The 24,789-nt window shown below is 29.7% G+C and overlaps 1 protein-coding gene across 4 annotated transcripts in view; it reads left to right on the top strand.

Annotated features, from left to right (window-relative positions):
* Positions 1-24,789, top strand: part of LOC148237832 (uncharacterized) — a 444,404-nt gene that overhangs the window by 352,865 nt on the left and 66,750 nt on the right. For all 4 annotated transcript variants that reach the window (XM_088205822.1, XM_088205820.1, XM_088205821.1 and 1 more), the window contains one exon: positions 15,898-15,942. The gene's annotated coding sequence lies outside the window, so the exon portion shown is untranslated. The remainder of the gene's footprint in view (positions 1-15,897; positions 15,943-24,789) is intronic.

Here is a 24,789-nt window from a genome sequence, read left to right as displayed (position 1 = left end):
TAAAGTCAGAACCGGACCAGATTACCCCCACAGACCCCTAAAGTTTGGCCACTTAAAGCGCTAAAACAACAGTATTTTGCTCCAGGGGTAATTTGTCTCGTTCGATGCTGAGCTGGACCCCTAAACAGTATAACCAGTTATGATAGAATCAAAGATCTTATTATTACCTAAGTTTAAATTAAAATAAGCTAAGATATGTTTGTGAAATTTCAAGTCAGAACAAAGTAAAAATCAAAGAATTTTAATACACAGTGTTTTATATTATTCTTTGTTTCAATTTAGACCAAGAACACTCTTTTCAGTTTTTTTCTGAAATATAAAGTAGTTACTTAAAATAATACATCACCACAAAAAATTCTAATTATTTATAGCTAACACATTTTTAGATCGTCGATTCTTTTTACTTATACAAAATACTTTTTAATCTTGATGATAAATATTGTGATATAAATTACACATACCTGTTTTCAGATGCTACATAATTATTAAAACAAAGTAGGTTATAACTGAGTATTACATTAGCACAACTATCCATTATTTAAATTGCCTGGTGTATTTGTTTTTATGCATATACATATGTACATACTGTACATCTGATAAACGCATTGTGTTGTGCAAAAAATGTATTGTTTGTATGAAAATATTTATATATGTATATATACTATTATTTTAATATAGTTATTTTTATTATTATTTGAATTGCTATAAAGCAATACTTTCCGGTCTATTTTAATACAATATATAAACACTTTTAATAAAACCATGTGTATTTTATCAACAGCACCATTAAACATTTATATATAAAATAGTGCATATATAAGCGCAACATTTCTACTTATTTTAACAGTTTAAATAAATCTCGCGCTTATCACAAAATGAAGTTCTTGATATTGTTGCTTACATTAGTTTTTATGGTTTTAATCGTATTTTCAGAAAGCGAGGTAATATTTTTGTGTAATACTTTTAATTAAATGACAAGAGTATATTTATTTTTAATTTATGTTAAAGGTTAAATCCAGTGGCAACATACGATTAGATAATTTAATAAATCAACGTTTAGATGAACTACTAAATATTACAGATTACGGAACACATAGTTTAAACATGAATATGAGATATTACAATCGTCGAGCAGAGGTCTATCTATCGTTAGTCAGCAATAATAAAATTTTAAAACAGTCTTTGTATGAATATCATCCAGAATTTGGAACTTTAACTCGTTTAGAAATACAGTAAATTATTATTAGTAGCTTGTAATAAAAATAAATAAATACTAAAATGTTGACTTTTTCATTTCATAAATTTGTTTTTACAGTTAATTATATTGTTTTAAATTATAGTTGCAAATTTAACTACTTAAATACTTTGTGAATTTAAAATATTCTATCTTATAAAATTTCGCAGTTGGTCCGATTTTATGTAAAGCGATTTGGCATATTAAAAAAAACTAATAGCAAAATCAATGTTGGGTGTGAAATATTCTAATCACAAAACGTATCTGCATTAAAAAAGTTTTCTTATCAAAGTTTTTATAGAAATTTATTAAAAAAATCCATTTGATGGTTATAATATTTTACGACGTATATCGCAAATGTTATATTAGGTAAAAAAAATAACCACACGCTGCCTTTTGTCGATATATAGGTCAATTGAAGGACGATTCATTAATCAACGGTTGACAAGAATAAACCGGGTCGATGAATGGTACCTAATGGTTTGGAGTATCGACCTGAAACGCCTGAATCCCGTTCAACAATGAACGTTTAATCTGGGTAAACCTTCGGCCGACTACCTCAACAATTTTTCATCCCTCGACGCTGGAAAAAATACGACGGTTGAATCTCGGGGGCGTGAAGGGGGGCGTTGACGCCTCGTCGTCCCTTTAATAATGAAATCCATAAATATCTGAAAAAGCGACAATGTATTAGTTTGTCGCTTTTCTGAATCCATATAATACTAGATTAACTTTTTCTAATAAAATTATAATTTATATTAAACTTATATATTTATGATTTCATAGGTTATATATAATGCAGTTAGATAACAAATAAATAGTATTTTTTTACAGTTATATTATTTAATAAATGCGTAGTATTTTTAAAAATTTACGTTTTCTCAATAATAAATAGCAAGAAAAAAAAATATTCTAAACAAGCACATTTGCTTTGAAAAAATAGGTGGTGCCCGCCGTCACACCGATATTTAAAAAAAGGTTTGGAACCCGTGTTCTAGATTATTGTGCTACTCATATTTGTCTCTTTTTGTCCAAGAGCTTGCTGACCTTTGATCTATTTAATGTCAGTTGCGAGGAGCTAGTCTGATTTATATAATTTTATTTTTTATTATTATGACTCATTGGAAACCTGTTAGAATATGATTGTCATAACTAAAAAATTGTTTTAAACAGTTTGACTATTTATTTTCCAATTTATATCTATACATATATGTATATTATTATCTAATTTGTAATTTAAAACATGGTAATTAAACTGTTACAAACATATTTTAAAATTACTGTACTGTAAATAATAAAATATTTTCACGCACTATCCACCAGTAGCGAAAAGGATAAATGTAAATATAACGCTAACGTAGGACAATAAAATTGGTTTAATTGCATCAATTACACCGCGCCGTTGTGTTCGCACATGTGCGTAAAATCATGCCTTAAAGTCTATTTAAAACCTAATTATTGTCGGGAATACGTTAAAGGATTCGCTTAACGGAATTTCCCCGAAGAGTTTCCTGACGGCGCACGTATATATAACGCGTATTATACATACATACACGTATACATATGTACGTATTATAATGCACAGCGTGTAAGTACACATGTATTATAATATACATATGTACGCACACTCACATACTATATTATTATTCGACTTTTGTGCAAATTGAAAGACATCTCCCAAGAATGGGGAAAAGCGGAAATTCTGTCACGTGTAATTATATTACATAAATTTCCGCCGTATTACATGTTGACTGTTTCGCCCTTGACTACGCCGTTTGAATACGAAAAACGCTCGCAAGATAAAAATACGATGCATATCTCTCAATTAGGACTAATTCAATCTCGCCAAGATGTAGCTCGTTAAGGCGACGAGAGTCTCGTGGGACCGAATCTAGAGAAAACTTTCGTTTTTAGTCTTTTTCATTTGATTCAAGAGAATCGGGCAATCAAACTATTTAACGTCTTGGTGAACTAGTTTTTTAGAACATTTTTTTAATATTTCCATATTAATAATGCGGTATTTTCTAATAAAATGATCAGAAAACTATGCAAAAATTTATATTAGCTTTAAAATAGATTTAAATTATTTGCTAAAATGATAAAACAAGTATATTTATTTTCTACGCTTTGCTTATGTAATATATACATACAAGATGTGATAAAAAAATACTGTGAATAATATTATTAAGAACAAAATAATAAGCTTACATTAAATTTAAATTTATCTCATTCAAAGTACTCTCCTTGGCTAGCGATGCACTTATCCCAACCTTGATTCCATAATTGGAAGTATTTCTGGAATACTTCTTTCGGAAGGTTGCTTCATCGTGGACCTCTCAATGTCGGGAATGGTTGCAAAACATCTTATTTTTAGCACGGTTTTTATTTTTGGGAAGAGCCAGAAGTCACATGGTGCTAAATTCAGAGAGTAAGGTGGATGTGGACATGCAGGAACCTTTTTTCACAAAATTTCACGGATCAGAAGTGAGGATCAGTTATCATCACATTATTGCCATATACTTATTTTAACATTTCATGAGCTTTTTTGGCACTTTTTTGCAACTTAAAACAAAACTTAATGTTAACGCGTTGTTCGGATTACATGATGCGTAACAGATACGGTAAACACGACCTTACTCTTCCAGCTCTGAACAACTTATTCAAACTTGACACTGACTATCTTAACGGATCAGGCTATCGGACGTATTACTTCAAATGGATGTAGCGTCAGCAATTACTGCTATAAAAATTCGATCACAATATTTTTTATCACACCTCGTATATATTTATATTTAGTCAGGTTAACGTTATTGTAACCAATTCGATAACAAGTAGTTTAAAATCCCTGTTTTAAATTATGAAGTGATTATTTTAAATCTTTTCTTTATATGAACATACATATAATTTATATTTATACAGCGTAAGACCCGCATAGCGAAAAGGGTTTCGCCGTTAAATTTAAATACTCTTTATATACTAAGAGACCTTCGTCCAGTTCTGCCTCTTTTAGGGGTATATATATATACTCTTTTGGCTGTTCCCCTTTTATATATTCGCTTAATTGTCGGGACAAGGGTTTGACGTTTTCAAACATACATACCGATGACAGGGCGACGATCAAAGATTGTACATAGCAGCCGGAAGAATTGTCCGCAGCTATTCTTTACACGTATATTCTGACTGAAAATTGATTTCATTGAACCAGCAGGGAACCTTTTCAGAAGCAAACGCTTTCAATGGAAACTAATTAAATTTTCACTACATTGGTGGTTTATTTTATTTTTCATTTGGATAAAGAGAGAATTGAGCTTTCGCTTCAAACGCAAAATATTATTTATAATCATATGAGAAGTAAAATATAAAATATACATTAATGTATGAATATGATTGATGTCTTGCTTTATTTATCTTCATATAATATGATTAAGGTCCACAAATTCGCAATAAATAATTATTTATTTAGAAATCTTTTGGCTTACTTCAAAAAAATCTGGATAACCATTTTTGTAAAGGGCCAGATCGGAAATGTACTTCAGTAGGCCTCTTTTTTTTGCTTTTTCAGTTTGAATCTATTATGAATTTCGGGATCTATCGCAAATTGCTTAAAATGTAATAAACTTTACTTACGAAAATAATTAAATTACTTTTTTAGCATAACATTTAGACAAACTATGGTTGAATTTCCGTCACTTATTGTCGAAATTTAGTGAAAATGATCATCTGATATTGTTGACCTGAAATTGTGATTTTATGTTCTTCATCATTGAAAATGTACAAAGTTTCTAGCAAATACAAACATAAATGCTCAAGCATACGATCTTTATCAACTATATGCGGCACATGAAAGACATTAGAGAATTCTGTTAATTTATTTTCTTGGAATTTGCTTTTGAGCATGTTATCACTTTAAATAATAATCTCCTACAATTAAAGGTAAAGTAAAAAATATTTAATTATAGAGTCGAATTGATTTTTTTAAGTCGTTATTTGTTCTCTGCTTTAAACTTTTAAATAGCCACTCCGAAAACCCTAAAATTGTCATTTACCGTTATTATTTTCATCTAATCTATTTATTATTCAAAATTTGCGAAATGATTTATTATAATTTGACAGAGCGCGTCTTAAAGAAACCTAGAGCCAAATAAAATCATTTACTTTGCTATTAAATTAGCTATCGATGTTATTCATAATGTGCTTAGCACTTCTAGCAACTATTTGTACCAAAAGCTTAAAATAAAATAAGGCTTCAATAATCATACATTAACTAATTATTTTACCATCGATTCATAACTTTATTTTATTAGTTAATAAATGTGGAACACAAACACTGACCTTATTTACAGTCCTATTTAAAAAAACCCCAGAAAATTCATAAAATATATTCCATATTGATATAAAAAAATATAATGTATTTAAAGTATTAAACTTATTTTAAATATAGTAGTATTCTATAATATAAAACGATGTTTTTTATATTGAATAATTATAAATATACGAAGATAATAATACATATTTTTTATATGTTTTTTTTAAAAAACACTAATTAAAAATAATTATAAAAAATTAAACTCGCTGCTAACTTAATGCATTATATTTATAAAAATTAGTTAGATTCAATTTCTCATGTTTATATAATTTGTCAAATATGCAAAACTAAACAATCATAGTTTTTCACTTCTGCGAAATACATTTTCCTAAGACAATAATTTTGAATTGAGGATATATGGAAATAGTATAAATTAACTGGGAATTTTCTATGATGAACACTTTTATTTTTTTAAATAGATAATTACAATTAAAAATAATAAGACTGATTTCTTTCGTCAATATCTATTATTTACTCTCAGGATCACTGCGAAAAATAATGGTTTCATATCCTTTTACTATCAATTACACTAAAAGCTCAGTAGTGCTCTGTTGATTTTGATCAGTTGAAAGGAATTTTGGCACCAATTGCACCTTACTTGTGTAAAGTCAATCTTGAATGAATCTTCTAGCAAAATCTAACCTTCCTGCATGTTCTCTACTATTTAAACTAGACAATATTAATTTAATATATAATGTTATGAATTGTCTAAATTGCCTTGTTGCTAAATTTGGTATGTTGCAATTTTAATAATGTAACTATTGTATATTGAATTGAAAGTTTCACAGCGTTTATATATGTATAATGTTCTCGTCGTCAACATAGCCAAGCAGCAGCAGCGTAGGTTCAGCTGCAAGATGTCGACGTTGGTCGGTTGAATGCACAAGATTGCAAACTTAAATGTAATTGAAAGTTTCAAGTGAAAAGGCTTAAGAGCGTCGCTCACAGCATTTAGCCCCGAGTCGGAGTAACGTGCATCCAACGAGCACCAACTTGCCAACTTCCCAATGCCTCTCTGACCCAGCTTGCCCTGTCAACGTGCCTCGATTTCCTGCTCGATTCCGATATCCGATCCGACAAACTTGATTAATTTATCCAAAAGTTTTTAGCGCAAGCGTAAGACAACTTACAATAGTTTATTTTGCTTAAAACAGATATAGAAAAGTAACAAATAACGGCGTCATACGTGTGACTGGTTCGATACCTTAGTAATATATTTTTCATTGTTTGAGACAACGACTCATTTGAACGTGGTCATCTGTGTATGGTTGCTACAGTTCTATTATCAATTTAGATGTTTATTGTGCAATGATATTACTAAAATAATTCAATATACGTTGTCATTACCAGACTAAGCACTCGAGACCATATTCAAAATTGTTGTTCATTGATTTTTCGCAAGAATTAAATAAGGAAAACGCAGCTGTAACTAAAGTTAGTACTCGAGTAATTTATTTATTAACTAATAAAATAAAACCTTTCACCGATGGTGAATTAAAAGTCGTGTAAGATTGTTACAACCTTGTTTTAATCTACCAGATTATTGGTGAGAACAGTTGCTAGAATTGTAAAGTACATTGCGAGTAACATTAATGGACAATTTAATAGCAAATAGGTTCCCAATTTTTTCGACTTTTAACCCCATTGCTAAATCCAGATTTTTGCAATACGCTATTTGAAATTAAACCAGGCGTAGCATATAAAGGATGAATTACATAAAATACCTTTTACATGTCAACATTAACAAATAAAAATTTGTAATAAATTTTATTGACAAACCTCGAATCCCAGTTTGATGAAATGTTAAATTAAAAAAACAATTACGTTATTTTCAAGACATATAATTTTAAGCAGTTTGTGATAAATGCCTTAACTTATATTATGAAAATAGATCCTATAATTATATATTATAAAAAAAATATTTTTTGAAAGTGACTAAATTTTTTATTTCTGACTAAAATATTTACGATTTAGCCCTAAATAAAAAATATTGCTGACCCCTGATTCTAGCTTTTAGATGATACAGTACGGCTTAATAATTGTATAAGAGTATAAAAAACAAATTCCTGGTTTTGAAAACAGCAACAGAACTAACTTATATATAATTGTTCTAAGCCGCTTCCGCTTCCGGACGCGCACTCTTTAAAATGAAATATTATATGCTCAATTTTCTACTTTGTAAATCGTATCGCTTTGTATGAACGGTGTATAATATACACATAAACAAAGGAAATATATTTAAATATAATTAATAAAACTAAAAATAGATTTGTCCCAATGATTTTCGAGCCTCCGCTAATGTATTCTTTTGTTGTCGACCAATGATAAATAAGCATTCAAATATAAAACAAGATGGCCGACAGTAACATGACAACAGTTTTAAATAATTATTATTTATTAATAAAATTTTGCTACGCGACCATAATTTTCATTAATTCGTCTTGTGCATTGTTCGATTTGATTGAATATAAAAAAATCGGATTACAGATTAACTAGGTATGTTAAAACTATGAAAATGAAATATATATACATAATGTGTGTAAGGATTATAAGATTATATTGTTTAAACTAGATAAACAATCAGAAAACAATCTTCGTAATGAAATCTTCAAATTTTGAAATCTCGTCGACGGGCTCCGAGGTCAGTGAATTTTTCTTTTTATAATATATAAACATTATCATTGTTTCTGATTTAATTCACATACACGTTAGATTCGACTGAACTGATATCAGTCTTAATTTTGAGCGGATGTGTAACCGATGCTATTTATTATTATTTATTTAAACTGTAAACCTACTTTTAAATTATACAAAATGTTACGTTTTAGTATTATATTTTATGTTGAAAACATTTTGGTATTTTTTTGTTTTATTAATTATTAGTTAAGTTGCAAACCTATTTTAAAACGTAATCTCTTTGTAACGAATACCGAAATACGAATTTTCCAGTAAAACAAATTTTCAATTTGTCCCCGAAAAACTTTCATACAAAATGTTTTCATTGTAACGAAGACTGATCTTAATATAACGAAATATTTTGATCCGAATTTAAGAATAACGTTACAACTTGACACAATATTTTTTCGAGTTCAGTTCGACCTTGATTTAGCATGTGCTAGATACGTTCACAAGCAACATTCAAGGTGTTTCGCCAACCTCAAACTTTTTTTATAAAACATTCTTTTAACAATTTTCATTGTGTTCATTACAGCATCCTTAAAAACTGACAAAAAATGATCTGTCAATCTTATAAGAGGTTATTTTGATGCTATAGTAATATGATTATTAAAAATAAAATAAAAATAGATCATCTTATTTACATTCAATGTACAATTTTAAGTACAATATAAAGATTTTTTTTCTTCGGTACCGTGAGCTTCGCTATACTGAGATATTACTGTAAAATGTTTAGTTTTATTATTATATAGCTAAGTTTTAAACCTAATTTTGAATTATATACAATATTTAGTTTTATCGAGCTTGAAATCTAACTTTAAATAATATAAAATGTTTTCTTCTGGAAATATTCAGCTAACTTGTAAACCTATTTTTAAATGAATTGAAATGTTAAATAGTTTTTTATAGATTTTTAACTATTTTGACTATCATTTAAAATCCATTGTAGCATATTTCTAGCAGAAGAAAATTTACAAAATTATATGAAATTTACTGAAAAGGCAAAAAAATATACATCCTCTAAATTGTGAACACCAAAAAATAATTATTTTTGCCCACAACATATTTTTTTATTATAACCATTCGACAAAAAAATAGTAGAATTTGTTAACTATAAGTTAAAAACTATATTATTCACATTATTTAATAATATTATTATTATTATTATTAATATAAAGACCATTCTAATAACGATATTGATTACTTGAATATCAATAAAATTAGTTTTAAGCACAATATATAATATATGACTAACTCTCCCAGTTTAGATTAGACTGCTACAGGTTCTGCATCTAATTGCATTTTCCTTGATATATGTATTTCAACCCGCTTTGTGAGCAAATAGTTTGTCATTTTAGTAAGTACTCAAAGATAGAGAGCTCCTGATATAATCTCACTACTCTTAGATTTACTTATAATTGGTTTTACATAAAACATATAATTTAAATTTATTTTATTTACAATTAAAATTTAATTCAGGCTTGATTGTTGAAGCGTACAAAAGATAAAATTAAAGACCTCCTTTGGCATCGTATCTAGCAGCATTTAAGCGATTAAAGGAGAGTCAGCGTTCATCACAATGGACGCAAACCGCACAACCAGACTAATCCATAGGTGAATAACTCGGTTCATCTCGGTCACGGAAACTTCGTTCTGCAGAATGAATTGGAATCCGCTGAAAAGCTCACAATGCAATTTTGCAAATAATGGAGATTCCACCATATTTCACAGATACCACCACCGCCGCCTGTAGTATGTGGAAAGACGGCCGATAAAAATTCGATATCGTTCCCATAAGAGCTTTCTTGCTCCGACCCTTATCAGCGATTGGTTGAATAATACACCCCCTTAATAATATAGATACAGGAGGCCACTCCATAAATTCGACAAAGACGATATTGCCCACGATTGGGACCCATTCAAGACCCATTTCGGAGTCCCTATGTATATTTAAATATGTCAGCGACGGAAGGTAACGTTTATTTTTCAACACTTTATTTGTTCCGAGAGCCTCTCGTGCGGCTCAATTAAGGGCTCCCTTTGGATTTTGTCGCAAATAATGCTACCACCCAAGACGGCCGTTTGTCTTGAAGAAAACCGTCCCATTGTGTTTATGCGGGGTGGACTGGAATGGATCACCTCGTTTGGTTTGTTAACAAGCTTTAAAATGTGGAAGAGAAAGGACTGAATTTAAATAGCTTGAGAAACTTTCATTTGCGAGATAGAATAATTAAACTTTCTGAACAGTAACTTACTTTGCGTTAAAATTACTTTCCAAGAAATACTTAAAGGCATACGTACGATGTCATGATGATTAATTCTTAATCATTGCAAGTTATTAAGTAGAGATTTATGTATCTTTATTGATTTTTAATGTCTTTAAACGAGTACAAGGAATATTTTCATATATTTATAATAAACAATTTTATAGATAATACTTATTTAAATCAACATTTATGTTATATCGAATTTAAGACGAAGATAAAATAAATCACACATTATTATTTTTTTCGTATTTCACTAGGCTGTAAATCTTGACATAATTTATGTGTTAATAAAAAAATATAGTAAATTTCTCCATGATCTATGTGTACTATTTTACTATGTTAATGTAATTTATTGGATTTAATATGGCTATGTAAATTTAAAACAGACCGATAGCATAAATGATAATAAAATGCCACCCTTAATTCCACGTGGACTTTATCACAATACAACTGACGGAATATTATTTTAAATTTATCTTTTCAAATTATTCCGCTCATAAAATTAATGTTTAATATATACATTGTGTATATCTACAGAAAATAGAATTCTAATAATTTTAATTTAGTGTTTAATGTATTATTGCTATATTATTTTAGAGAGATCCTAATTATTTTATGTAAGCTAATCCATTAACAACAAAGTCGAACAGTGTAACTTAAATCTTAAGCGGGTTTCCAAGGATCCTCCGAGAAAATGTAAATCGGATTAAGAGTAAGCTGTAATGTGAGGCAATCGTTGAGCTATCGGATCCCAGAATAATATATGTATAAAGTAATAGTGAACCCAGGTTTCATCTCCCATGAAGCCATTCACTGTTATACGGTAATTTTCTTTCACGATGCCTTCCAGCAACTTCTGCAATGGATTCTGGGGTCACTAATTGATTTGCCTGAACTGATTAAAGAGAGTCTGTTACAGAACTCTACATAGTGCTATTCTGGACTTCTCAGTCCACGGTTATTTAATATCATACTTAACTTAAATTCGTAAATTAATAGATACTCAAAAACGAATCGCATGTTGTATGTGGGAAGGGCATTATTTTAAATTGTAAAATTTATGTAATAAAAAACAATTATTGCCATTGATTTTTTTTCGTTCTTCGAGCCAAAGAGTTGTATTTCTTTACTATTGCCATTCCAGTTTATGTTATTTTGATTCAATTTCACTGTACCTAGAAATTTATAACAATTGATTTATAATATCAACGCAATCTAGACAGGGAGCGACGCGCATGAGTTATATTCGTTTACATATGATTTTTTTTTACAGCGAGATATATTTCGTCGCGTTTATCCCGTCAGACACATAAAACAATATCAACCCGGCGACGGCGCATTCCCACCATTTTTATTAAATTCTCCCTTTTCAAGCGGCGCCATTGTGCTCAGGTAGCAGCGGCGCACGATGGTCCAAATTGCATGGCGCCTTTTGAAAATTCTCTTTTAATCTTCCCGTTGCCGACGCTAAACGATCCTCCTCGACCGGTGCCACAAAGTAAACTTAGGTACTGCTCCAGAGGTGTACTGGTTTCCTTTGGCCTCGAGCACACACGTGCCGCCATCGCATTTGAAATACCCGCTTGGCTCCTTCCACGTTCTTTTGCCATTTTATCCATATGCGCGAAGCTCGAATAAAGAGAAATATTCCTAAAATTTAAAGAAGAACATCTTCAAATTTTTAGAATATCGAGATAAATATCGTTTCCATACTGTATTAGTTTTGGGTTTCGATGCCAAAAGGGTGTGACTTTGCAGCTAAATAAACGCTGAAAAAGCTAGTAAAAGTTTGTATTATAAATATATATCAATTTAGATGCCTCTCTTAGGTGGTGGACTTAAAATAACTGGTTTTGTATATTAAAAAGTCTTGCATATCGAGTTGTATTATTGTCAGCTGCGATGTCTGTGGAGCAACTGGGATTTTTCATGATGCGTTTTCGTAGATTCAGTCTCTGCTAGTGTGCTGCTAGAACTATGTAACATATCTTCTCGTTCATTATCTGTGTTTCTCATCGCGTCTCTGCTGCGTCTCCTCTTCAATGACCAAGCGTCACATATTTTACATAAATTATCCATGTTGTTAGAGAAAATTTTCAGAAAGATATTTCTTTATATGGGACACATTTTTCTAATAATTGGTAAAATAAAAATACCAAAAGACAATGTTCATTTATTCAAAAACGGATTAAATCCTTAATTGCTAAGTTTATGCTGTAATATATTGATAAATGTTAATACATGCAATTAATGTGTAATAATTTTTGTCTTCTTTATATATTTTTTTTAAATATAATAAACAAGCAGGTCATATTTTTACTTAAGTTGCAGACATTTATGACTAAAAATTCTGTTAAACATAATTTTTTATGACCAGTTATTATGTTATGCTTAAGCATACTTTGTATTTCAAACAATAAGTTTTTAAACAATTTTCCTTACATTCAGGTACTTTTAAAAATACTTTATACACTGATCCTTTATTGTGTTGTCTACGAATAAGCAATAATACGACTGTGTACCTTTTGGTTACATTATTTTTCACTTTCATTTATTTATCAGTAAAAATATTTTTGAAAATACAGGCGCTAAATCTTCATTTTTTGGAACATTAAGTCTAGAAAATCATTTTTCTTGATATACCGCTTCTGGATGCCTCTTAAATTTGTGCCTGTTATTTTATGATAGAGAAAACATGTCGTATCCATATTTGTAACTAAGTACTTTACCGCTAGGAGCGATAGGGTACAATTGATTGCATTCTGGAAGTAGCGTCTATTCAATAAAGCACTCTTTAAAGTTACTAAGAGGTGTTAACAACCCTTTCGGCGGTGAGACGAAAAAAGAAACATTCTAGATCATCGCTCCAGCGATCAGTTACCAAACGGTTGAAAAACAAAAGTTTAGGTACAAGGTATAGTGTATTGTCTAGCGCGCATCCTTTTCAAACAAAGAGTAGTTTTTTTCGGCGGTACTTATGAGTGATTAATGTTTCAGGACGGATGTTCTGTTAGGTGGTCCATGCAATAGCTCTAATTATTAACGCATTTTTTTAGTCATATTGTGTTTCATAAACATTTGGAACTAGCATAAAATTTACTAGTGCCTTAAATTGTTTTTTCACTAGTAGAAATATATTGTGTATACTCTATATACATAGGTGAAAATGTATTCGGATATGATTACGCTCAAACGCCAGTGAAAATATACCTTCACTAGTTAAATATATTCACTGTAACATATTATATATACTACGAAGTTAGGTTTGCCTTATTATTGTCATATCAAATTACCCTTTTACACTTTATTGTATAATTCTATCATAAGTGTTATAACTACTGTCAATCTTTATACGTTACCGCGATGCTAAGTTGTTAAATTGAGTGCTAAATGAAGTCTTTAATTTATTTTTGTTAAGAGAAAAAACTTGCCACGATTTTATTTAGTGAATTATGTATAGGCAAGCTTCACAAATGCAGCTAATAACCGACCACAAAGCTATGAAAGTGTTGTAGAATTATAAATAAGACTCATGGGTTTAATTAGGATCCTAAAAGCTTGGATTACTTAGTTGCTGGAGTTTAAAAATAACGTATAATTTTTCCTTTTTAATTTTAGTCAAATTTTAAAATAATTTTGCCTGTTAAAAATTAGTTTATATTTTTTACTATTCTAAAATTAGTTTTTGAATGCAGTAAACTTTCGTATTACGCGGTTAATACGTTATGCGTTGTTTGGCATCGAGTTATAATAAATCTTTTTTATGAATGGTGCTCATCTATTTTAGGTGTTTTTTTTATTTTCTTAATGTTAATTTTATAATTATGATTTACATAATGGCCATCAAAATGCATTGGGGAAACTTCTAATGTAACAATGGTCAAATTTGTAATAAAAAAATAAAATAAAATAAAAATTATTAGAATTTTCAATACAAATACATATGTACGACCGAGCTAGGATCAAATTAATAATTACGATATTTATCCGTGAGATTAAAAAAATATATGTGATGATCAATCGGAAATTAAATTTTATAATAATCACTAATTACGATTAAAAATCACTAGGTCCAGGTCTTTTATGTGAATATTCAGATCTGGTGTGGTTAAAACAACTGACTTTATTTTTAGATAGTATTTCATAAGCTGTATTTATTTATGTTTTACCTTTACAGTTCAAACACATTAAATGTTAAATATTTTTATGTAGTAGGGGATAATTACCTCGGTCTAGTCATTTAGAGCCAACATTTTAAATGTATTGTACAATGGCATCATCGCTTTTTTTCAAACATCTTTATTAGAAGCTGCTTTGTGTATCTATTTACTTTATTAAGCGAAAGTACTTTAACGGAGTTGACACTTTGATGTCTTTGTATTTTTTTTTATTATTTATTAAAACTTTAGACTAATACCTTTTATATCAACTTATTTTGAGTGGCATATCTATATTTATAGATTTACAGATTCTTAATTTATATGCCTATTTTTTATGTTTGCCTAAAGATCGTTATAAAAGCGTTTATTACTACAGTTATTAAAGCAATACATGGACCATATTAATAACAGAAAGAAAATAAATTTTAGTCAGTATTTGAAGTAAAAAATATTAAATTTATTCATTGAATAAAAAATATTCACATTTTTTTTCGAGCAATATTCACCTATATTACGTACACTATTTATTATTTCATGATGTTTTTTTGCATTGTAAATGCTCTACACGATGCTAAATTGTTAACATCTGAACGGCCCGAGCAAAAAACCTCTTCATACACAATTTTATTTAACTGTCCCGTATAATCTAAAGTAAACTAGAGACCGCTTCCAAGGTGTACCTACCCCCAAACCTTTGCTCACGTTCGCGTTCCGCCACTGCATTCGCAGCCCAGCCTTGTTTTTCTGATCTTTTTTATTATTTCAAAGACCCGGTTTACATTGTAATATTCATCGTATGACCCGGCCCGAGAAAATCGCGCATAAACGTAAAATCTTCACTATTTACGGCTACGGTGCGCGTGAATAATGCAAATACACGCGCCGCTGCTGATTTATGCCTATTGCAAGGCGCGAGTTGGTATTTTTTTCCATGTTTTGTTTTGTTTCATTATCGTGGGCCGTATTCCGAAACGCGATTATACAGAATAATGCGAGTTCTGAAAGCGATTACTTTATGGTACTTGAATTGTTGCGCGCTTAAAGCCAAAGCAGCCGTTTACGTTCACGTGGCTGGTGGGTTAATTAATTTTGCGCTGACTAGACGTATTGTTGTTTGACTTTAACTATACAGACATTGTAAATGTGTGTGGTAAACTTAATATTTTACTTATAAATTGTTTTATCTTTTTTCAGATTACAGATCAATAATACACGATTGTAAACTGAGCACAATTAACGGTATGTAACATTTATACATTTATACTATTGACAAGTTTATATTTTTTGAGCACCGCAAAAAAATTGTTGTTCTAAAAAACAGAAAATAGAGTCTCACCTAAAATGTATATTTAAAGTACTAAGTTCAGTATTTTTTTTATTGTTGTTATAATTTGCTTTTTCTATGACTCTTTTTTTTAATCTATGAGCGTCACTGGCTGACCAAAATCTGCTATAGATTTCACTGTTGTGTAAAGCAAATATTTAAATGGGTACAAGCTAAAATTTTACTATCAAACCCTAAATTTCAAAGCTATGACAGCAATACAAAAAAATGTGTAATTAAAACTGACAATAGTTTTTGTCACTTTATTATTCAACACGATCTTCATAACATTAAATTACTTAATTATTTTCTTATGTAATTAAATTTTTGGCATATCAAAATGTATTAATTAATTATTAAGATCGACTATCGAACAATAATAATTCTAACGTACAATAGCCAAAAATATATATAAGGAAAATTGTAGTTTAACACGTAACACATTTTTATCGCTATTGAAAATCTTCCTAATTAGGCGTAATAAATAATCATTATCGGGTAATAGGTTGTAAATATGTATTAATAGCAAAATTTATGTTTTTTATCCCTTTCAAAATGACGTTACATATTTATTATTGATATATAACCTATACACTAATCTGACTAGTTTTGCAAATATATAAAGATAATATATAAATATTATTATTGTGGCAGTGAGAGATTATACATATTTTTGAGGTTTTATTCAATTATAATAAAACCAATCTGTCTTCATAGTTTATCTTTAAATAATAAAACATATTGTTCAGATTTTTATTTAAACTAAACCAAATACAATTTAGGTTTAAGCATACATTTAATGTATGCACTTTTTAATGAGTCGTATTATCGATTAATTGATTAATCTTATAAATATTATTTAATAGAGAATCAGAGCTTATCAGCTTGACACATAAATAATTTTGATGTCTTATACCTAATATATCAAACATATGATCATTCACAACTACGTTGTAATCCATTAACTATTTAACTCACTGTGTAAATAATACCGTAAAATAGTAAGTCAACAATTGTCTCAAAAAATTACATTAAAAAGAAAAATTATATCAATATAAAAACTACCCAAATAGTTTTTTATTTATTTTATATTTGTTCAACAAACTTACATTTTTTTGCAATAAATATAAAATATACAAAATTAACAGTAAAATTATATACTATAAAAATCGTAATCGTTAAAATAATACTTTTGAGGCTGAAGGAGTGTGATTTTGCAGCCAAAATAGGCGCTGAAAAACCAGGTAACGGCTTTTTATATACGCATATGTAAATTACAACATATATAGAGAAACATAGATGCCACTACATGGCAATGGAAGCCAAATAGTATTTTTCTGGGGTGTCGAATTGTTTTATTGCCAGCTGTGATTTCTTGGAGGAGTTAGAGTTTTTCGTAATGCTAGACGATCTGCTGATGTATTTCGTATCCATGCAGCGTTCTGGCTTGACTATGCTTCTATCTTACTATATGACTCTTTGGCGTCTCCTTTCTTTCGTAACAAAGGGCAATAAGAGTTGGCGAGCCAATTGCATTGCTTCTAGGACACACCCACAAAATGTATTTATACCTTAAAATAGAAACGGTCTATATATCCACTCTGGTGATCTTTAACAGCAGGGTAAAAGAACAATAGTAATATTCACATGGTTGAATGAATTGTCTATCTTAGCAGTCACTGTCCTTTTGCATCTCACGGATCAATACTTTTTTCATATAAATAACATTCTAAATATGAAATGGCACTTGTTTTTGCATTCCATGCTATTTAAAAAAACAGATATTATTTTTTTCTTATTTATATATAATTAATGATATATTGACCATTCTATATCAAAAACCCATAATTACGAATCACAAATAATTTCATTAAAATAACATTTTATGTTTTGTTAATGATGGAATTTTTATTAATAATTGATATTTATGCAACGATTTTATGTGTCAGAAATAGGTTTTGTTATACAATAAGTTACTTATTTTTAAATGATATCGTATGTATGTGCAAAAAATAGTATACGCAATTTTTTTGCATGCAATGGATCTAGTTGTCTGCGAAGACATTAAGCTGGACCATGGTTGACGTGAAGAGGGAAGCGACTGCTTTCTCAATCTCGTATGTTATTAATGATCAGCAGCTATTTTTAATTCGAGTTTGTACGAATCACCGTGTGTTTAAATTTGAGAACTCAAGTAAAAGTTATTTATGTGTTGTCAAAAGCTGTTATGTGTCTCAAATATTAGTTGTTGATTTGCTGCGCTGTGTATCCAATTGTATACATATGACCAGCCTGGTGGAGGTGTATTACATATTCAATTTTTACTGTCTTAAAGAATTACGACGATCTAAGAGTAAAATTACAGTAACTTGATTTTTAATTAGGCTTTTTTGACATTTACGTTATGAACTAAACAAACAAAAAAATTGAATTTGTCACATAAATAGGTTTAGAACGGCCGTTAAATATTTTAAGTGTAAGATATGGCAACTTTTAAATCAATTTTTTTTCATCTCAAAGTGATGTCATTTGTTATATTGTAATAACAATAGCAAAAAGTCTCAAATGGCTTTTGTGATAATTTAAATTTATTTTGTCTATTGTCACGCGTGGTCTGCACTAGCTGCCTTAAAAAACATTTGTTTTCACGGTCAGTTCTTCAATTTTAATAATAGCTTTTCATTTACCGGTTTCATCACTATAAAAATAAAATAATCAACAATTAATATGAACAGTTATTAAATGTCTCTCTGTGCATATCGTCTGACATTATTTATTGAAACCTTACAATATTTTTCTTCTGGAATACTTCTGCGGACCACAGTTGCCAACAATTGGTCTAGCTAACATATTTTCCCAACAATGATTAGCTTTAATTCGGTACTTGAAGTCATAGGATGGATGTGCAATTAAGTGCTCCGTGAAATATTTCCAAAGTCACTATTTCATATGAAAATACATACGTTAAATATTTTCTTTATGTAAACTATTATATTCGTTTTATAATTTATAATCGTTATATTAGTTAATACATTGATTTGTTCCAAATCGTAGACTTTTATTTGCATATAGCTATATATATGATATACTAAACCCAACATTTTATGTGTTATCTGTCAAATATAAACGACACATTCACGTCTGAAAACGTCCATCTTTGGGGATAGCTTTCGGTTAAAAGCGCCGGCGAATATTGCCGGTTCAAACAATAACTTTTTATTGTAATCGATTCGAACGACGCAGTAACGTTGCGTTAACTCGACGGTATTCCACAATGGAGTTAAAATTTAACCGAACACGCACTTCCTCACCTATTCCGGAGGGCTTAAGGGCTCTCGTGACAATAATCGAAAGGCATTCGACACACGTGTATTCGGCTCCGAAACGATATCCGCAAATTCCGTTATCGAAAGTCGCATCGGGCTAATTCCGAATTATTTACGTGCTGAAAATAGATCGGCGGAATAAATAGCAAGTGACCTACGAAAAGCTCATGAGAATTTTAAGTAACACTTTGGATGAATTCTCGGTAATGTCTACTGAATTTCGCTAAACATGTTTTGAGTTAAAATAATAATTTAATAACATTTCTCAATAAATCGCTAGTAAGTTTTAATTTGATTTAGATTATTTTACAATCAGAACTATTAATTCTTTTTTTAAATAATATATATATTTTATGGTAAAAGTTATGGAATTTTAATTTAAATGATCCGTAATGGAATGCGATATTTTTATTAATTATATATAAATTTTAAGTTAAGAATTATGGTATTTTTACTTTAATTGGTCCATGATAGAATGAGTACAGAATTTGAGCATGCAATAATTTCTTAATAATCCAAAGAGGTTATTCTTTTTATATTGCTCGAAATATAAAAAAGTTAGGTTGCAACAGATGCTATTGACAATTTTATTTACGATTAGAATGTCTAATACCTACATATTAACACGTGTAGCCTTTTATATCAGATACAAAATGTTGTTTTCTTTCTTGTAAGTACTCTCGTCCGAAAAAGCACGTATCGTATTTCCATTATAATAAAAAAATCACACAGACGACACAGATTTTTTACAACCCTTTCATCCTTTTTTCTATTTTTTAAGCCCTCCGGGGACTCAGCCAAAACCGGCGGGACAAAATTGTTGTTGACCCTCTGCGGTAAATCGCAGAATGAAAAGTGTAAACATCAAATCATATTTTCGGTAGAGGACATACATAAATAATTTTGTTTGCTGATTTTTTGCTTTTTTCGTATATAGGCATTTTGACCCTTTAGGGGGCGTGCGAACAAGCGCTTGACCTCTTTTAACTCGAACACGAAAACTATTGACGAAAAGTTTAACGGGTCACAATCGATACCAAAGCTTTTTTACCTCAAACACATACACATTTTAGTACATGCGTGTGTTATGTAATAGTTTTTTTTATTGCCAAAAGTTGGCAACGTTAACTTTGATATATGTGCATTATAAAATAGCGATAATAAATGTTTGCACGCTGTAACTTTATTAAGACTGCAGTTAAGTGTGTTCATTTATATTACCAGGTAATTTAAGTTGCATTTTTACTGTGAAAAGCAAGTTAGTGAAATGGAAATATTTATTATTTACGAGGAAAATGAACTATAACATATTCATGCTAATTAAGTGCAGAAATAATTCTAGTGACGCAATCAAAATAATTGCTGTTTCATAATCAAGTGTTGAATATAATTGCATTTCAGTTAAAAAATCATATGAAATGAAAGCTTTTCACTGCGATGCAAAAACAATGCTTTTTTATTGCTAAGTTGATTTGCTTATATGTACTTTATATTAATTTTTAAAGTGTTATTATTTTTTTTATATAAAAAAATACCTAATTCGTATTATTTAAACTATTTTAAGCAACATGTCAGTAGCAGTGCTTTAATTTTAATTTTGACTTTAAAGGTAGCGTTAATCTAAGCTAACTAGTTTTCCAGATTCAATCCAGGACATAATAGGGTTAAAAACATTTATTTTATATAGCAAATAAGTTTTAATAAACAAACACTTACGTTAAACTTACAAATATTTAATTAAATCGAATCATTAGTAGCAGTTGTTGTAAAAGTATTTAAATTCTGTGTGTCAGTGTGTTTATTTTCATACAAGGAAAATTGATTAGATTATAAAATATTTTTATTGTGCAATCATTTTGAGTTATTTTGTATGTTAAAGTTAATGTGTAGTGAACTAGTGAAATTATCTTTTCCCTTGCGTTTCAGTAAAATCATATCTAAATACATTTTAGCAGTAAATATATATTACTACTAGCAAAAATATAAAAATAATGTCTACAAGATATGTTATGAATATATATCAATTAGATTATAACTATAATAAAATATTTCAATAATAAAAATTAGGAACATATTTAATATTAAATTTAACATCATTATTTATTAAAAGATAATGAAACTTTTAATACAAATATCCTGTATTTTTGGATTAAAACTATTGAAATTTATAATTGTTTAAAAATGTATGAAAAGTTTTATATGTTAAATAAACTTTTACTGCATACATATGTATGTATAATAATTACTTAGTATTGAGTATTTTAACAAAAGCACCCAAGTGATTTATTATTATTTCTAATATGATAATTTATTGTAATTTTGCATCAATTTGGGTCTTCGAGGTGTCTTTGACAGCTGTTACCACCTGTACCCTAGCGAAATGAGCTGACAATAGCATATCAATCACGTCCTTCATCCCTTTATAAAGGGAGATAATTCCAGTCTCCATCTTTACAGCTACGGCTTTCAGGATAATGCCTCTGGTTCGTGAAAAATACCCGAAAACTACTAACACGTTTCTATAAAATTACCTCAATAAATCTCAGCAAACTTGCAAAGAAGATACGAACGTCTTCTGGTTTAATTACAAGCTCCAACTTCCTCCTGCATGTTCTTAGTATATATACATTTTTAATATATAACGCATTTATTTATTCAAAAATCATATAAAAAATACAGTACCTTCGAGTTTCTAAGCTGACAACAATAATTGAGAAAATATTGTCTGTTTGCTAATAGGATCTATAATTAGCATGCTTATATTTTATTTAATTTAATTTATAAATTATAAATAGCTCTAGATGATTATGTTTTATTTAAACTCTTTGATCACAAGATTTCCGATAAATATTAATCAAAAAGGTGAGTATCATGCTGTAAAAATGTCGAATCTTCAATATTAATTGCATAAGCCAACCTTTGTGTCTTGCTCCTTGTCTTGTCGACCCTTGTTTCTTTTTAAGTGAAAGCTATAAAAAAATATGAGACGACTTGTAAATTCATAAATGTCAAAAAGCAACGTTAGGCCAATGGTTTTTTTTTCATTTTTTAAAGATATTATGTTCCTATGTTAATTTTATACGCTCAATATTTATATTGCGTGTTATATTAAATAAAGAGTAAGAAAAAGTATTGTAATATTATTTATTTTATGTGTTATTCAATAGTCAAATCATATTAATTAAGTTATTTTGATTGATCCATATGAAATTTTATTTATTATTCAAATGACAATGGCTGTCGGCAAGCGCTAGTAGACCAACAACACGGACTTCGTCCGCATCACTCCACGGTCACTAGCCTTCTGTGCTTTTCGAAGGTAGTGACCTTTCCTCCATGTCAATTTAATCTATACTGCCTTTCAAAAGGCATTCGACAAAGTTCGTCACTAGCTTCCTATTTGAAAGTTGAGCAGCTTCAGTTTTTTGTTAGCTTTTTTCGAATTACAAAAGTCGCCTCTATCAATATGTAAGCTATAGCAATCGTCGATTCAATAAGTGTTTCGCTCATTCTGAAGTTACACAGGTATTCAATCTGGGTCCTCTGCTATTTTTCCTCTTTTTAATGACATAGTACATGCGGTAATTAATAACTCGACTAGCAGGGATGTAGATGTTCTACGCACATCGCCAAAGTTTTTAATTAGACATTGAGGATTCTTGGCTTCGATATAAGGAGCGCGATCATTTTAATAATTCATTGCTGATTCGCGTTCTGTACGATACGCTAATTCGTAGCGTCCTCAAATATAGTTCCGCTGTCTGGACCCCGAGTAAACTGAAGTACTCTTTGTTGTTAAAGAGGTTTTAAATAACAATTTCAAGATATATCTACAGGAAGGAGTCAGGGTCTTATCAATATTCGCAGAATAGTGCTGTTTTGCTAAGATCGTTCAGATAAAATAATTTAAATTTTGGCGTAGCATATACTCAATAAAGCACTTTTTAACGTTGCTAAGGGGCGGTGTTGACAACCCGTCAATGCTCAGTGTCTTTCAGTTGCAAACTTTAAGTGCCGTAGAGAGTCGCGATCGCGTTCCTAATTCTTACCGGTTGCGGCCAGACAGTTAACGCTTGAGAACGCTCCTCTTACACGAGCCATCCAGCTCGTCCAGGATGTTTTCGAATATCTATAAGGAGCTGGAAATCTGTAGGATGGTGCTTATTATCTATTTTAGGTGTGTGCCATAACTGTTTTTTTTTATTTATTTTTATAATTATTATTTGCATCGTAACGCATTGGGGTGACATATCAAATCATAAAAAAATATTTAGTATTTTTTTTTAATACGAAAGGGTCCTTAAAAAACTTGATAATATCATTCTGATAATTAAATCTTGTATTTAACCAAATGAAAAAAATACTTGGTAAGAAAAAGTTCAGGAGAACATGATGTATATTTAAATTTTGAGATAGTAAGTTTATACTTTATAACCATGGAATTGTAGTTATTTTTATGGGGCAATTCGAACGACATCCATTTGTTTATCTTTTTACTTTACCAATGACATCTAGATGTCAAGAAACAGATAAGTTTATTGAATGTGCCCCAACAGTTGTTCGTGGGTTAACTTTATAAATTTCTCTCAATTGCTCTTCGTTAAGAACAAATTTCACTAAATTATTAATTCTTACTCTACTTAGTACACATCTAATATTAAAGCCTATTAAGATGTTGCTAAAGGCAGTTTAAATTGGAAAATATCGTTTATTTTAACCGTTTTAATTATTAAAATAAATTACCAACAATATTAAAATAATTTTTTTTTAAATTCCCAGTGGATTTTAAGAGGTGATCTATCAAATCGCGTGTTTATTTGTATCTCAATTTCCACCCAAAACCGGTGGCTTAAACGCAAAATGATTGAACTATAAAATAAATAGTACTTTACGGGCTTTTTCATACGTGTATTAGTAAACATTGACATTTCTTGTGTAAATTCGGGCGAAAGCATAAAACTTATGTAGCCAATCGCTTTGATGGCCCTTAACTTCTAATCAATTTTACGACCTCGTAAAAATATTGTAAATAATACTGCCACGTTATATGGGTGGAACGTGAAAATTTTAACGATTGTTCGCAAGTTTCCCAGCGGGCCGAAAATTTCGTAGTTTAATATCTTATGATATATATAGTATAAAAATATGGCTTCGATGGCCTGAAAAACTTTCCCTTCTGGCGAGGGAATTTTTAATGTCTTTCTCGGTTAATGGGCGTCGTAAATGACAGAGAAGATGAAAGGGTTTGAACATATTGTTTGTATCACTTTGTAGCATATTTTTTTATAAATTTTATTTATACTTACGAAGCTATGTGTAGAATTATATATTAAATATTTATAAAACCATTGCTCGTCACGTGCGTTATTTATATTCGAACTGTTTATAAATTCCCAAACTCTTAATTTCTTCATCTTACAATTATATAATAAGTAG

The sequence above is a fragment of the Plectrocnemia conspersa genome, unplaced genomic scaffold, assembly GCF_051122295.1.
Source record: "Plectrocnemia conspersa isolate PC_06_02 unplaced genomic scaffold, ASM5112229v1 ptg000002l, whole genome shotgun sequence".
NCBI classification, from domain to species: domain Eukaryota; kingdom Metazoa; phylum Arthropoda; class Insecta; order Trichoptera; family Polycentropodidae; genus Plectrocnemia; species Plectrocnemia conspersa.
The sequence above is the reverse complement of the archived record's forward strand: the minus strand, read 5'-3'. Positions and strand labels throughout refer to the sequence as shown.